We start from the raw sequence: 14,827 nt of genomic DNA, 5'->3' as shown, positions 1-14,827 counted from the left end.
ACTTATGCTATCTTATTGGTTTTCAAATGGGAGCCCCATAAGCCCTTCTGTGCCATGATTTTTTGCTTTCACTGCTTGGGTTGTTACAGATTTAAAAAGGATAAAGAAATGAGCCTGAGTAACAGCCTACAACCATATTGTTTCATTGCTTTAACTTCATTGCCTTCACCACTGAGCCTCCTTCAACAACTGCATTAGTTACAACCTTACATCCTTCACTCATCCCTAGAGCACACATGGTCCCTTGACTTGGTCATGTTGCCTCCAGAGACTTCACCCTGCAGCCTTGGATAGAGCAGGAAGCATAGTGGTATATGCTTCTCCCCTATTTATCCATACCTCCAGTTTTTCCAGCTTTTAAGAAGTTTTCCTCACCAGCTACCTTTAATATAAAGGAACATATTATCCAGAAGGGTTCCCTTCTTCAAAGAGTTACCACATATATTGTCTCATCTTTTCTCTGAAATGCAAATTTTCTCTCAAAGAAGACAAACTTTTATTTCAAAACGGGGTCACATGTAAACATAATTCCAGCTGTTTGAAATCCGGAGCACGCACACATCCACACACACACACACAAAAGACTCCTAGAACAATAAACAAATGTTCGCTGGGCCTAAAACATTTTATTTGGTTATGAGTTGGATACATTTCCATTTCTATTGAGCTCTGATCTGTTCTTGAGATAGGCAACTAAGCAGTGTGGCCTCAGATATGATCCTTTTCTTGTGGAAGCCAATAGCATTCCCTAGACTTTCAGTCTGGACAGTGGAAGGGGCAGGAGAGGTCTTGCACCGAAACTGCAAAGGAGAGAACTTAGATCCACAGTTCCGCGCAGGGTAACAGAACTGGTAAGTAGGGAGTTGAGGATTTTGCCTAGTGCATCTGATTCCTAATCCATTCAATTTTGAAGTGGCTCTGTGCAGATGTATATTTTAGGGGAAAATCTACCCCCAATTTAAATTTGCCTGTTCCTCTGTTACCCATTCCTCTGCCCATTTACCTTCCCGTACATTGTCTTCTGTATGGTTGAATGGGTCCTGAACAATTACTTGTTCACCTCGCCCTCTGCAGTGTTCATTCCATTCCCATCATCCTACCCCCCCCCCCCCCCCGCCAGCTTACCTCCCAAAGGCAGGTAAGACCGGTCCCGAATGTCTCACAGTACTAAAATTGCCATTTTGCATGTACTATACTCCAAGCCAGTACTGTATTTCCATAGCTTAGAAAATTTTATAATTATTAACAATTCATAGTAATTGACTATGTCTGATAATCTTAAATTTTTAATGTTTTAGAAGACAATGATTTCACTTTTAAATTTATTTCAAATCGATTTGAAGTATTTCAAGCATTCAACAGAAGTAGGGGAAACAGTATAATAAAGAGCTTCAACAATTATCCATATTTCACTAATTTTGTTTTATTTATCCCCTCTTTTTGGGGTGAGGGGGTATTTGAAAATAAGTCCTCAACTTACACTCACCCCAAATCCTTCATTATGCATCTCTAATAGATAAGAACTAAAGGAGAAACATAACCACATTGCCATTATCACATCTATAATATCTATTTCACGTATCTATAATACCTACATATATCATATCACCTTGATAATCTCTTAACATTTATATCAAGTCCACATTTTAATTCCCCATCTCAACAATGTCTTTTTAACTACTGGTTTATTCACATCAGAGCCACACAAGATCTAAACACTGCATTTGGTTTACTAGGCATTTTAAAAGCCATTATCTACACGCATTTGATCTTCACATTAAACTGATGAAACACGTTTGTTTCTGGTTCACAGATGGGTGAACTGGGGCTCAGAGAGGTTAAGAAACCTCCTCGAGGGGCGCCTGGGTGGCTCAGTCGGTTGAGCGTCTGACTTCGGCTCAGGTCATGATCTCACAGTCCGTGAGTTCGAGCCCCGCGTCAGGTTCTGTGCTGACCACTCAGAGCCTGGAGCCTGTTTCAGATTCTGTGTCTCCCTCTCTCTCTGACCCTCCCCCGTTCATGCTCTGTCTCTCTCTGTCTCAAAAATAAATAAACGTCAAAAAAAAAAAAAAAAAAAAAAAAAGAAACCTCCTCGAGGTCTCATTGCTGATAGAGCCAGACCCAAAATTTGAATTAAGGGCTGACAAAGTCCAAAAAAGAGTCCATTCCACTCCTTCCCTTTGAGGCTACCAGAACTTTTCCTGTGCTGCAGAGAGGCAAGAGACCTAGTGGTTAGGAGAGAGGGTTTGGGCTAGGCTGGCCTGGCTTTGAATTGGAGCAGGTTATGTAATCTGAACCTCCATTTCTGTCTGCATTTGTAAAGTAAGGATAATGACGGTTTGGGGCTGATTAAATAGGCTTGTGCATGTCTAGTACTTAGCACAGCACTTGGCACACAGAAAGCCCTCAGTAAACCTCAGTGATTATTATTAGTGTACAGAAGGAGAAAGAACCACAGAGTGTTTGTTTTTTGTTGGTAGCTCAGGAAACGTAGTTCATCACTATTAACACAAATTGTTTAGGATTGAAGTTGAAGTGGGGGGTTGGCGTAGGATGGGAGTGGGGTAGCCATTGTGCCTGGATTGGAGAAGGGAGCCCTGGACAGAAAGACTTAAATAGGCATCCAAAGAGTTCTCTGAAGGCCTCAGCTGGAAAACAGTTAAACATGTCTTCTGAAGGCTAACCCTGGCTACCTCCACAGAGGGAAAAACAGTGGGTGTCAGACAGGGTGGGAGGGAGACTTCTCAATGTTTATTTGAATTTGGAACCATGTGAATGCATTAAAAAACAATCTCTTATTATAGGGGTAAACACGGAGAATGGTAAGACTAGGATCTGATGAGAATAAGAATGCGCTCACATTTTTTTTGCGGCCCTAGGAGGCCTTAGGTCATACAAGGCGGGCTTTGCACCAGGATTAGGACTATTTCAGCCTGACTCTGATTTCAAAGATCCAAGGTGATATTTTAATTTTAGTTATCCTCCCTCAGATACTCACTCTAAGAGTCCAGGACCACAGTTTACAGATTTGGGGTTATCCACCCTGTGGATTGTCTTCAAGCATATGCATTGTTGTGGGTTGAGCCTATTGGCTAAATAACGTCTTTGCATGTGTCATCCGTACATCTAGCAGTGTTTTCGAGTTCCTTGAGCCATAGATTATTTTTGATGGTTAAATAAGTGAAGATTCTGGGAACCTGATTTTCTAGACTCCTTGGGAAGAGGCACATAATCCCACCCATAATCAAGAACTTGTCTAGCCATTGTTCTAAGGCCTTTACATATATTAACTCATTTAAAACTCACAGCACTACACTGTAGACACCATTATCCCAATGCTACAGGCAAAGAAACGGAATCAAATGAAGTTAAGTAACTTGTTCAAGGTCAGAGCCTGCTGGACTAACCATGAGGCAATACTACCTCTCTGTTGGTAGTGGCCAAAGCATGCAGGGGTGTTTGAAGGTGACTCAAGCATGGCTGGTTGTGTAGCAGCAATTCTTTGGGTCCCAAATTCCAAACCCTTCCTTTTCTGCATCTCCTGGTTTAGGAGCAGGAAAGGCCAGAGTGTGAATTTCTGACCCTGGGCAATTAATTTACTTACTCTCTCTTAGCTTCAGGTTTGTCTGTGGGGGCGGGGGCGGAGGTGGGAAGGACAGGGGAGTTTTAGTTGGAAAGACCTCTCCTTGCATTACATGTATGGGTGTGTGCTGGGGTTGGGGTGTCGAGGTGCGCTGCTTTTTCCAGGTCTCTTAAGGTTAACAGGTAATGTTTGGAGGTCCTGTCCCAGCTAACTCCGTCCAAGATGTCAGGCCCCCAGGCAGTGATGGCGTTCAAGCTTAGCTATTCTTCCTCCACTAGGAAAAGGGCTGTCACTGGGGCCAGCTCCGGCTGCAGCTGGGCTGGAGAGAGAGGGAGGGGTGTCCTAGGGAGCGTCTTTCTCCCTTGAGGGTGTTAGAGATGAGACTGTGTGCTCAACAAGGCTTCTTGGAGGTAGTGACAGTGCAGTGGAGTCCTAAAGGTCTAGCAGGAGTTAGTAATAAGCGATGGAGGGGTAAGGGTTAGAAATCGCCCCCCCTCCCCCGCCCCAGGCAGAACAAAGAAGCACCACCCGGCTTACAGTACAGAGGAGGGGCTGGGAGAGTGGAGAGGTCCGTAGAGGCGAAATCACGCAGGGGCTTCAGAGCTTGCCTTTATTCTAAGAGCAATTGGGAAGGTTTTGAAGGAGTGTAGATAGGAGTTTTAGAGACTCCTCTGGCCGCTAGAGAATGGGTGGGAGGGGAGAAGCAGGCTATCACAGAAAGCAGTCGGGTTGGTTGTAAGGGACCGAGGACCGAAGTAAGGGCGGGGGTGGGGGGGTGCGTGGGTGGGGAGCAGCGACCGAGCATCTGAAGCCTTTCTCCGTCCCCGAGACACTGCGCTGTCCGTCAGCTTTCTTTGCTTCTATGGAAGGACCCCATAAAGGAGGGCTGGGCATCGGCCCAAAGCTTATCGAGTGAAATAGCCCAGAGCCCCCTCTTCTTGCGGGGGTTCTCTGGTCCAGGAGCCTCAGAACTGGTAGAGTTAGGCGGGAGAGCTTACCATTGCTAAAGAACCGTTACCCCTGAAAATACACACAAACCTCGGCCGCTTTTGGCAGCAGCCTCCTCCGCCCATGACCTCATGCTTTAAGCTCCCATATAGCCTTCCCCCGCCCTGTCCCCACCCAGCGCCCGAGTGGGGGTGGGGGGGGGTGGGGGACAGTGGTGAAGGTCCGGGTAGCGGGAGCACCTTACTTATGCTGCGCGAGATTTTAAGGGGAAGGGACGCAACAATTTCCCCACACTGAAAAAAAGCATGGTTTAACTTTCCCTTGAGCAAAAACTACTCTCTTGTGTTTGTGGGCCCTTCAAGAGACAGATGTCTCAGACCCGACTCGAGGTGGTCTGTTTAGGCGGCCACCTTTGGTTCACGTTCCCTCGGACCGGGAGAGAAGCCTGGAAACGCTGGGGTCCCGCGCCGGACCGACGGGCGGCCGAGCCTTTGCGGGACCCGGGGGCCGTCCCGCTCTCGCCCCCCCTGGCGCCGCCGAGGTTTGAACCCTAGGCTCGCCTTTCAGCCCGCGCCCTGCCCCCTGCTCGCAGCTGCTCTCGGTTTGGGTGCAGCGGTTTCCCCCGCAGAGGAGGAGGAGGAGACAGCGCGAGGAGCGACTCCCGGCTCGGGTTTCCGCACCAATGCCGAGCAGCCCCGGGCGGCCCCCGGCGGCCGTCCCTCCTCCCCGGCACCACGTTCCACAGTCATGGCGCGCGAGGAGGGGCGAGCGCGCGCCGCCGCGGCACCCGCGCCCCCTCCCCTCCCCTCTCGGCCCCGGCTCCTCTCCTAGGCAACCTCCCTCCCCGGCCTGCAGCGCCGCGGAGATGGAGACCCCTCCCCAGAGAGCTGCGTTTCCAGCGCCGTCTGCAGCACCCCCTCCCCGCCCCCATCGGGGCGGAGGGATGGAGCCGCGCGCTTCGCGAACCTCCAGCCCCTTCCCGGGAGCCCCAGCCCCTCTCCCAGCCCCGCCGAGCCTGGGTGTAGTGGGGGTCGGCACGGGCCCTCTCCCCGCACTCCACCTAAACCTTAGCATCTTTGCAACCCCTTAAAAAATTAAGTGAACCTTCCCCCCCCCCCCCAACCCCCGTCGTTAAATTGCAAAGCGCGTTACAATAACCGGGACGGCTACGCAGGAAGCAATCCTGCACTGGTCCGGGTCTAAGGCGGCAGCTTCCCGGCCACGCCGCCTTCTCCCGGGCCTCGATTTTCCGGTCACGCCGGAGAGTCCGCCACACCCCGGGGCTGACAGGTCCCGCGCGGGGCCGCAACTCGGTCCGCGTCCCCCGCCCCATCCTCGCCCAGAGTCTCGCCAGCCTACAAAAGGTGCAACCTCACGCAAATGCAGAGCACACAAATAAGGTCGGCTGCGCATCGCCGGGGAGGTTGCGAACAATGCGCCAGGCTGCCCGCGCCCGCCGAAGCGCGGCGCCCGGAGGGACAGGGGGTGCGGGTGGGGGCCGCGGCGGAGGACCCGCCGGCCGCGGCGCTGGACACCTTACTTCCTGCTTCCCCGCCCGCGGCCAGACCCAGCTCTGCGGAGGGATATCTCTCCCCTCCTCTGTCCCTCTTTCCCTTCCCCCGCCCTCCCCCTTTTTGCTTCTGCTCCCCCCCCCCACCCCGCCTTTCTCCTTTTGCAAGAAAATAATTTGACAGTCGATTTGCTGACAGGGGAGGAATTTGCATCCTGGATTAAAAAAAAAAAAAAAGGCCGAGAGGAGCTTGGGAACGGTTGCTAGGGGTGGGTAATGGGTGAAAAAAGGGGGGCGCCGGGGAGCGGATAAGGAAGGTTAAGGGAGGGGGCGAGGGTGGGGAGCAATGCAAAAGGTAAGGCCAGGTTACCGCGGCTCGGCCCCGAGTGGGCTGCGGCCGGGGGAGGGGCGAGAGATACATATGTATTTCTGTCTCCCTAGCACACCCCCTTCCCTCTAAGCGATGGCTGAGAGGCGGTGCATGCAGATGGGGAGTAAGTTTCCTGAAGGGGAGGGTGGATGCACGCGCGCGGCCCCGCGCTGCAAATTTCCACCGGGGAGGGAGAGTGGCTGGATGCGGAGAGTTTGGAGTTGCTTGCCGCGGAGGGCTGGAAGGGGAGCAGGGCCGGGAAAGGGGGCTGGCGGGCGCTATATCTGGGAGTAAGTTTCCAGGATCAGGAGAGCCTGCACGCTTGCACGCTAGTAAGTTTCTGGTTGGGGAGGGCGCGTGGGGAGGAGGAGAGGGAGGGGTGCATGTATATAGAAGGGGGGAGGGGGGAGCAGATTTCCTGCGGGGAGGCTGAATGCATATGGAGAGTAGATTTCCTGAAGGGAGGGTGGAGGCGTAGACGGACCGAGTAAGTTTCTTGCTGGGGTGGTGGCGGAGGTGGTGGGTTGGTGCTTTGGAAACCCGGAGCTTCCTCCCGGGGGTGAGGGAGCATGCTGTTGGGGGTGGGGTGGGGGCGGCGCAGGGCCCTGTTCCCTGCTGGGGAAGGGGCTTGCATCTGGGGAGTATGTTTCCTGGCGGAGCGATATTTGTTTACAGGCTGAGGGCAGTACTGTAAGTGAGTAGCGCTTCGAGAAGGCGGCTCTGACATAAATTAATATTGAAATTACTCCATCAGCTCTGCTCGCCCCCCATCTCATCCCCCAAGCGGAGTCTGGTCTTGTCGGATTGCCCATGCACTTGTTGCAGAAACAGCCAAGGTAGGCAAGAAGCTTATTAAGTTTCATTTAAAAAAATTAGTTGGGGGATGCTCCGTGAGAAGACGGGGGAGGGGAGGGAAAAGTCTCCCCCCCCCCCACTTCTTTACTTTCAGTATGTTAGCAGGGCCTTCTTTCTGCTTCCCTTCTTCGCTCTTCCCTCTGCGGGCTGTCCAGCATCCCAGCCAAGGGGGAGGGCTGAGGTGGGCGTTATAATTGGCAGCCCCCGCTTAAAGGGTGGTGGTGGTGGGGCTCGCAGTTGGAGGTTGTGATGTTATAAAGCCTTCATTCTTCCAGCCAAGAAACCGCAGGACCCTAGGGATGTGCCTTTGGGGGTTTTTGACATGATGCATATATGTATGTATATGCGCTTGTAGGCTCTTTGGGGGCTGGGTACTCCCCCAACTTACAGTGGCCACCAGGACGAAAGAAATGTGTAAAGGGGTAGACTTGCCCCTTCACTCCCTAACTTCAGTTTGGGAGACTGGGAAGTTACTCCTGGTGGGCTGAAGAAATAGATGTTTAAGAACAACACAAAACCACGTATTCACTGGCGGAGGCCAAGAGCACCTGGCGGGCAGCGTCCAGCATTGGGCTGGATGGAGCATGTGCGCCTGCCATCCTTAGGTTAAAGAAAATGACTTCTGGTTCCTCCGTGTGCCTTGGACTCGTCTGTTAGAGCCAGCTTGTGGAAACTCTTCCCCAGAGTAGACACGGCTTTGGCAAGTAAAGTGTTGAAGCGGGTTTGCTAACAGCCTGGCCTGGGCTGTCTTGTGAAGTACATGGATGGAGGTGATGCTTAGGAATGATGGATCCAGGGATGGCCGAAGAGTTTTTTCAAAAATGCCTCCCAAAAGCCGGCTGGGTTCACTTTTTAGCAGGCCATGGAGGAGAGCTTTGAGAAAGGAGTTTTAAGTTGTCTCAGTTGGTACCGACCTTCTGCATCATTTACCGTTTCAAGAAAGCAATCTGATGATGGAAAATGTGGTTTTTTGATGCCCACTGTAAGACTAACAGGCACTACTCTGCGCTTAACCAGTTAACCATCAGTCTTGGCTTCTCCTTGCTTCTCTTTTCCTGATTTTCAGCCTGCTGGTTTCTGCAGAGAGGTTGAGGGTTTTGGCTGTCAGGTACCTTGTTTATGCTGGGAATTTTCACTTCGCCAGGATAATTTTAGCACCAGGGATTCAAACCCAGGCATGTTTAGTAGGGTCAGGGAGTAAATGCTAGGTGTGTGTGGTTGACTAAAGTTGGTGAAGCTTTGTGCGGTTCTGTAGACAGGCTCAATTGTAGCAGGGGAAAAAGTGAGTTTAAAAAAAAAAAATTCCTCTCCGTGTTACTGATGTCCTGGACAGTGCTTTTCTTCTTTCCTTCTCGTCATCCGATTTCCAGATTGAGAATTTGATTTTTGGCAGCTTGAGAGCTGAGTTCGTTGGGAATTAGATATTATTGCCACTTACCAAATATTCCTAACTGGGCATTAGTTGAACAAATTTGCTGTTAGTTTTCTCTGCTGAAAATCTTAGCCGGAATGGTGTATATGCTGGAAGGGTAAACAAAATCTTTATGTGTATTTATCCCAGGGTAGTAGAATTATTTGCATGCCTACCCTTGAAGCCTAGAGCACTCATTCAGATTTTTTTTCCCCCCCTACGTTTATGAGATTTATTTTATTGTCTTGCTTTGGCCATTAATCAAGTCTCAGTAGCTTTTTTTCCCCTCTTTTGCTGAGAATGTTCTCCTGGTAATAAAGGTTTGAAGGCCCATGAATCATAATTCATTCTTTTTAAAATATTGTGGTGATTGTCACGATTTGATTTATAGGAATTGATACTGGGAGTGACACGCCTCTTTGGGCCCCGCCCTTTTAGGCATGTCCATTTTCGCCAAAGGATTGTTTAGAAGCCAGCTTGACATCTCAAAAAAAAAAAAAAAAAAAAAAAAAAACCACCCAACATTTCCCTTCTGCTTTATGGGCATTGAGAATATTAATTTTGCAGGTTCCATAGTGAACATGGGTCTTTTCACAGCTTGGTAAGCAGGCTTCCACATAGCAGGCATGTGTTAATATCACATAGCATTTATGTGAGCTTGCTGTGAAAACAGTTGTTCTATGAACTGTGTGGAAAGTACTCAGTTTTGCCTCCTTTAACTCACTTGGGCCTGTGGTTTTTATTGAGGTAAGAGCTTTCATTGTAAAAGAGGGGGCTGCTGCTTATATAATAAAATGTGTGGCCACAGAAACAAAGCTTATTTAGAAGATTCTTTTTCTCCTCCTTTGATAGTTGGTCAGAATGACCAAAAGCATTGATTTTTTTTGGGAAGTATAAGGGTTCTCCTTCGAGTTGATTAATCAGAAAGTGTTAAAATTGTCGTGCATTCGGTAGTTGGCCCAGTTTACAATATTTGTAAAGTGACGAAGAACTTTTCAGGTGGGGGGGGGGATGTCACTATAAAGAAAAGTGGGGAAGGTATCAGTTTCTAGCCATTTCTGGGTTTTGGACTTTTTGTCTTAAAAATGCAGATTCTGTCCATGAGTTTCTTCCATCTCTGAAATTTCTGTGACTTGGATCTTGTGGAGAGAGGTCTCAAGAGGTCTCGACAGGCTCTTCCTGGGCCAACGGCCAAATTGCTTCACGGACTAGGACGAGTTGATTAACTTCTGTTTTTGTCTTCTTATGGAGAGAGTGGATTTGTACCTTGGCATTCCAAAAAGGACTCTTGAGTAGCCTGGTAATTTTGACCACCAAACACAAGGAAATACTTTCACGAAAGTCTGCCACTGTCTTCAGAAAAAAAAAAAGTGCACGGTTGTTTCCCAATTATATGTGCTAATAGAGCGTGGGGCACATAATCCCAGGCACCCAAAATAATTTCAGTTAATCTTGGAAGTTTCCCCTCCAGCCAGCTGGTTTACCTGTCTAATTATGCTTGGTCAAGTCCAAGGTTAATTGAACTGTTATTCCCAGGCCACAGGAGGAGGTAGGCTTGGGGAAGAGTGGGACACCAGGAAGCTGAGTGTGGCTTTATCCACTTTCTGTGGAGAATTCACATGTGGGTAATTGGGATTTGGTCATATGTTTGTGATAGAGTTCATGATGATGATATTGTAATACTGTCATTTCTAGGATATTCTGTATTTCACCATGGGCATTTTTTGCGGGGGGGGAAAGCTCTTGATGTTTTTATTGACTTTGAACATTGACATGAAAAGTGAGGATCCAGACACGTGGCTCAGACCCCAGGCAGTACAAATGGATGCTGGTTCTCTAAAAGCCGTTGAATTCAGCTCATTTTATTTATGACCTCATAAAACTGTGTGATTTAGGGAGAAGGGAGGATTAGAATCAGCTGGGATCTTGTGGATTAATAATATTTCTGAATTTGCATGTTGGAGGGGAACCAGAGAAATAAAGGGGAAAGTAAAACATAGTTGATTTTTTTTGTGGGGAGAGGGCGACAAGAGTAGCTGACAAGAGTGGTTATTGGCATAAGCTTGTCAATGAAGATGGCTGTGGCATTTTAAGGAATAGTACGGTCCTGGTAACAGAAGTGTGATCCCCGTGGCTCTCTTAATAAATCTTTTCATCTGGGTTAAAGAAAATGCATAACAAAAAGACCTTGTGATATTTTTTTTTTTAAAGAATTTCTAAGTACTTATGGTATCTGCTTGTAAGGTCGTCTGGTTAATCTGGGTTTGCTGAGGAAAAGGATGCTTTTTGTTTTTTCCTCCTCGCAGACAACAAGCTGGGGATGGGTGGGTATGGGCAGCTATTGGGCTCTTGGTGCAGTGACACTAAAAAAAAATTTTTTTTTTTTGATGGAGAGGAAGGGGAAAAAGAACCTGTGGGCCTAAATGGCAGTGATAACTCTGGGCTTCTAGAAGATAACAATTATTTATTTTCACGCCGTAACCGGATCTAGTTTAGTACATTCAGCAGCTACTTACTGAGCGCGTCCTATGTGCTAGGCACTGGCTTAAGGTTCTGGGAATAGGTTGATAATTAAAACAGACGTCATCAACTCCCTCTTCCCTTCCCCCACCCCCACCCCTAGCTTACAGCCCAGAGGGGGTGGCAGACGTGTACAGAAATATATATTGCAAAATGTGATAAGTGCTTTGATGAAATCCCAGGGAACAGTGACCTGGACTTACTCAGCTAAAGTAGCCTAGAACAGGCACTCTTAGGTTTGTCAGAGAGCACCAGGCGGTGGGGAGCCTATGTGGAAGGATTTTGGTTTTGGAGGGGGGAGGGGAATTAAAAAGAGGCACAGGCAGACAAGGGGGATGGAGAGAAGGCAGCGTGAGGCGAATGTGCGGGACTCTGGAGGCCTTGAGAAGGTTGGGTTTCATTTGAAGTGTAGTGGGAAACCACTGAAAGTTTCCAGTGGGAAGTGACACCCTCAAGTCTTGATAAAGGGGCTTGCGGCGGTGGAGGGGGCAGGTGTGGGGTCGGAGAGCTGGCCAGGTGAGGAGGAGGAGGAGGTGACAGGGAGTGGAGGGAGCAGGTGGGTGGAGATACACTTTGTAGGTAGAATGGGCAGGATGGGCAGGGTTGCTGGTGGGTTTGATGGTGGCTGGGGAGGAGGAATCCAGGATGGCCCTGGGGGGTTCTGGCTTGAGCGGTTGGGTAGATGGGTGGTGCTGTTTGCCCAGATGGGGAAGATTGGGAACGGGAGGGGAATGGAATCAAGCTATTTCCGTTTGGGCCCTGCTAAGTTTGAAATGCCTGTTAAACTCAAGGTGGAGATGACAGGCCGGCAGTCTGACAGTGGTGTCCAGCACCAAAGGAGTGGCCAGGCGAGAGATAAAAATGTGGAAGCCATCAGCCAGGGGGTGGTATTTAATTTCAGGGGACTGGGTGAGATGTCCTAAGAAACCTAGAGAGAGAGAGAAGGAAAGGCTGTGTGTGTGTGTGTGTGTTTGTTGGGGAAGGGGTGGTGGTTGAATGTTTCATGAGGTTAATAAGGCCAGAAAAGTCACCCCTGGATTTGGCAAAATGGAAGCCACCGGGGACTTTTCAAAGAACAGCCTCAGTGGAATGCAGGGGATGGGGGGTGGGGAGCAAGGTTGGAGGGGGTGGGCAGGGCACTAGGAGGTAAGGAACTGGTCAGCACGTGTAGACAATTTTTTGGCAAAGGTTGATGGTGAAAGGGGGGCAGAGAAATGGAGTGGGGGCTGGAAGGACGTGTGCATAACGGGAGGCGGTTTTTCGGGTGCCGGTGTTACAAATTTTGAGCTAATGGGAGAGATCCTGGAGAGGGGGGTGATTGATGAGAGCAATGGGTGAGGTCAGGACAGCTGACGAGAGCCCTTGAGAAGGATTCAGGAAGATTTGGCCTTTCCCTGGGGGGAGGAGGGTGGGGGGAGGGCCTTCCATCCTGACCAGAGGGATAAGACAGGTGCAGGTGAGCAGGAGGTGAGGGAGCTGTACTCCGTCATGGGGTGCTCTGGGCTGAGGCTGCGCCCTCCTTGGGAAGGGGTCTGGACTCAGGACTTGACACCAGCCAGAGACTTTGAAGGGTTAAGACTGCATCAGAAAATTGTACTGCATATTTCTCAACATTTGACTGCATTACTGAGCAGTACAGAGGCAAGCGCGGATTCTTTCGCTTGGGGAAGAGTCTTCAGTGAAAGTAATTTGGGCCTCACGTAAGATTTATTTGAAAACTATCATTGGAAAAAGACATCTGTGATTTTCAGCCCTGTTCAAAAGTTGGTGGGCACTGTCTCATATGTTTTGAGCAAGAAGCTCCAAGAAAGAAAAAAAAAAAAAAAAAAAAAAAGAGGCCTCTCCTTCAGGCTGCCTTTCACAAAAATATGCCACAGACAGCCAGCCCGGGTGGTCCCCAACCGTGGTGTCTGCATGGGAGGTGGGTGGGCAAGGAGGGACTCAGAAGACCTGGGTTGGGGTCTTCTGGTTCAGCACCGTCCTGTGGCTCTGGACAAGGCGGCCTCTGGGGCTGTCTCAGCATCTGTAAAAAGAGGGTGACCCCATGTGCCACCTCTCCTCTCAGGAGTTGCAAGGATGCAGCCAGATAATGTATGGAAAGTGCTAAGTAAACTGTAAGAGGCCTCCTCCGTAGGAAGACAGCAGCGAGGTGAATTGATCTTCGATCAGATCTCCTTGTCAGATAAAAAAAACTGACGACTGGGAGGGGCAGAGACAGAGGGAGAGAGAAGATCCCAAGCAGGCTCTGCACTGACAGCCGAGAGCCCGACGTGGGGCTCGAACTCACAGAACCGTGAGATCATGACCTGAGCCGAAACCAAGAATCTGTCGCTTAACTGACTGAGCCACCCAGGTGGCCCCAGTCATTTCCAGTTTTTAAAAAATATTTCGTGCTTTTCGCGTAATCAGACCTCTGGCCTCTGAGCCCCGGAGGGTGAGGCTTTATTTACTTATTTACTTACTTACTTACTTACTTACTTATTTATTTATTTATTTATTTATTTATTTATTTATTTATTTATTTATTTTTGAATTGCTTCGTATTATGGAAAAACGTGAAACGTAACAAAAGCAGACAGACTAGGGTAATGGAGCAGTTACTGAGGGGTTTGCTCACCTGTGGATAATGGGACTTCTTGTATTTGTATAACAAATACAACTTGTCAGTTTTGAGAGATCAGTGGAACTGATATCAATTTGGTTTCATAGAGAGGGGGAAATAATCAACGAAAAATCAGAGAGAGAGGAAATGGATGCCATCATTGAAATGACTAGTGTTTACCCAGCTTTTTATTGGTCCAAAGCCTCTTCGGCGTGTCTTAGTTTATCTGACAACAGAAACAGCAGCCATCGGAGGTGGATACTCTCATTTTGCAGCCGAAGAAAGTGAGGCTCAAGAAGCAGGATTGAAAAAATACAAATAAGTGATTAACCCAGAATCACATGTCCAGCTAGCATCCAAAGCCCCATTTTAATGCCAGAATTTGAATGGTCTCCAAATATTGTGCACCTTCAAATAGATATTGCTATGAAGTATTAAATAAGAGTATGGTACAGAATATATGCAGAGGACCGTGGACACCAAGATCACCTGGGAATTTCGGACTTATAAGTCCCAGTGACCTTAGTTGGAAACACTCAGATGATTTAAGCATGTTTTGGGCATTACATTTTTTAGAGCTCGAATCGTCTGGCTCATTCTGGAGCACACAGCTTTAAGGCTGCCTCATAATTAAAGCCAAAACTTGACTTTAACAAATTGCATGGCTGTTCTCCATCAGCCTCCTACCCTTAGCCCTGTCCTTTCTGCGGGGCCCCTCAGTGGAGGAACCTGGACAATCGGTATTCGTTTCTAGATAGCCTGGCCTCCATTTCCAGGCTCCAGCTTTGGACACACTGGGCTCTGAGCAGGTGGCGATCTCAGAGAGCTTCCTGAGGGCCCCTGGTCATCACAGAAGCTACGCTGAGGGCCTCTCCTTGTCTTGGGAAACCACCTTCAATCTAACTTATTTGAAAGATGTTTTAAAAAAGACAAGAAAAAAAGTTGGGAGTTGATGCCCAAAGAGTTTTAACAGGGGTGTCTTTTGAGCTCCCTCTGATGTTCTCACAATGGGAGACATCAAACTCCCT

The 14,827-nt window shown here is 48.7% G+C and overlaps 1 protein-coding gene across 12 annotated transcripts in view; it reads left to right on the top strand.

The window, feature by feature from the left end:
* The first annotated feature begins 5,705 nt into the window (after positions 1-5,705).
* The window catches only part of TRERF1 (transcriptional regulating factor 1), a 210,749-nt gene continuing 201,627 nt past the window's right edge, over positions 5,706-14,827 (top strand). For 7 of the 12 annotated variants that reach the window (XM_045057558.1, XM_045057565.1, XM_045057564.1 and 4 more), the window contains exons 1-2: positions 6,585-6,743; positions 7,166-7,247. The gene's annotated coding sequence lies outside the window, so the exon portion shown is untranslated. Of the gene's footprint in view, positions 5,932-6,187; positions 6,311-6,408; positions 6,536-6,584; positions 6,744-6,840; positions 6,899-7,165; positions 7,248-14,827 lie in introns of those variants that run through there. The other 5 variants (XM_045057559.1, XM_045057553.1, XM_045057556.1 and 2 more) reach the window with 4 other exon arrangements.

Source organism: Felis catus, chromosome B2 (assembly GCF_018350175.1).
Source record: "Felis catus isolate Fca126 chromosome B2, F.catus_Fca126_mat1.0, whole genome shotgun sequence".
NCBI classification, from domain to species: domain Eukaryota; kingdom Metazoa; phylum Chordata; class Mammalia; order Carnivora; family Felidae; genus Felis; species Felis catus.
Note: the sequence above shows the minus strand (reverse complement) of the source record. Positions and strands in the feature narration are given on the sequence as shown.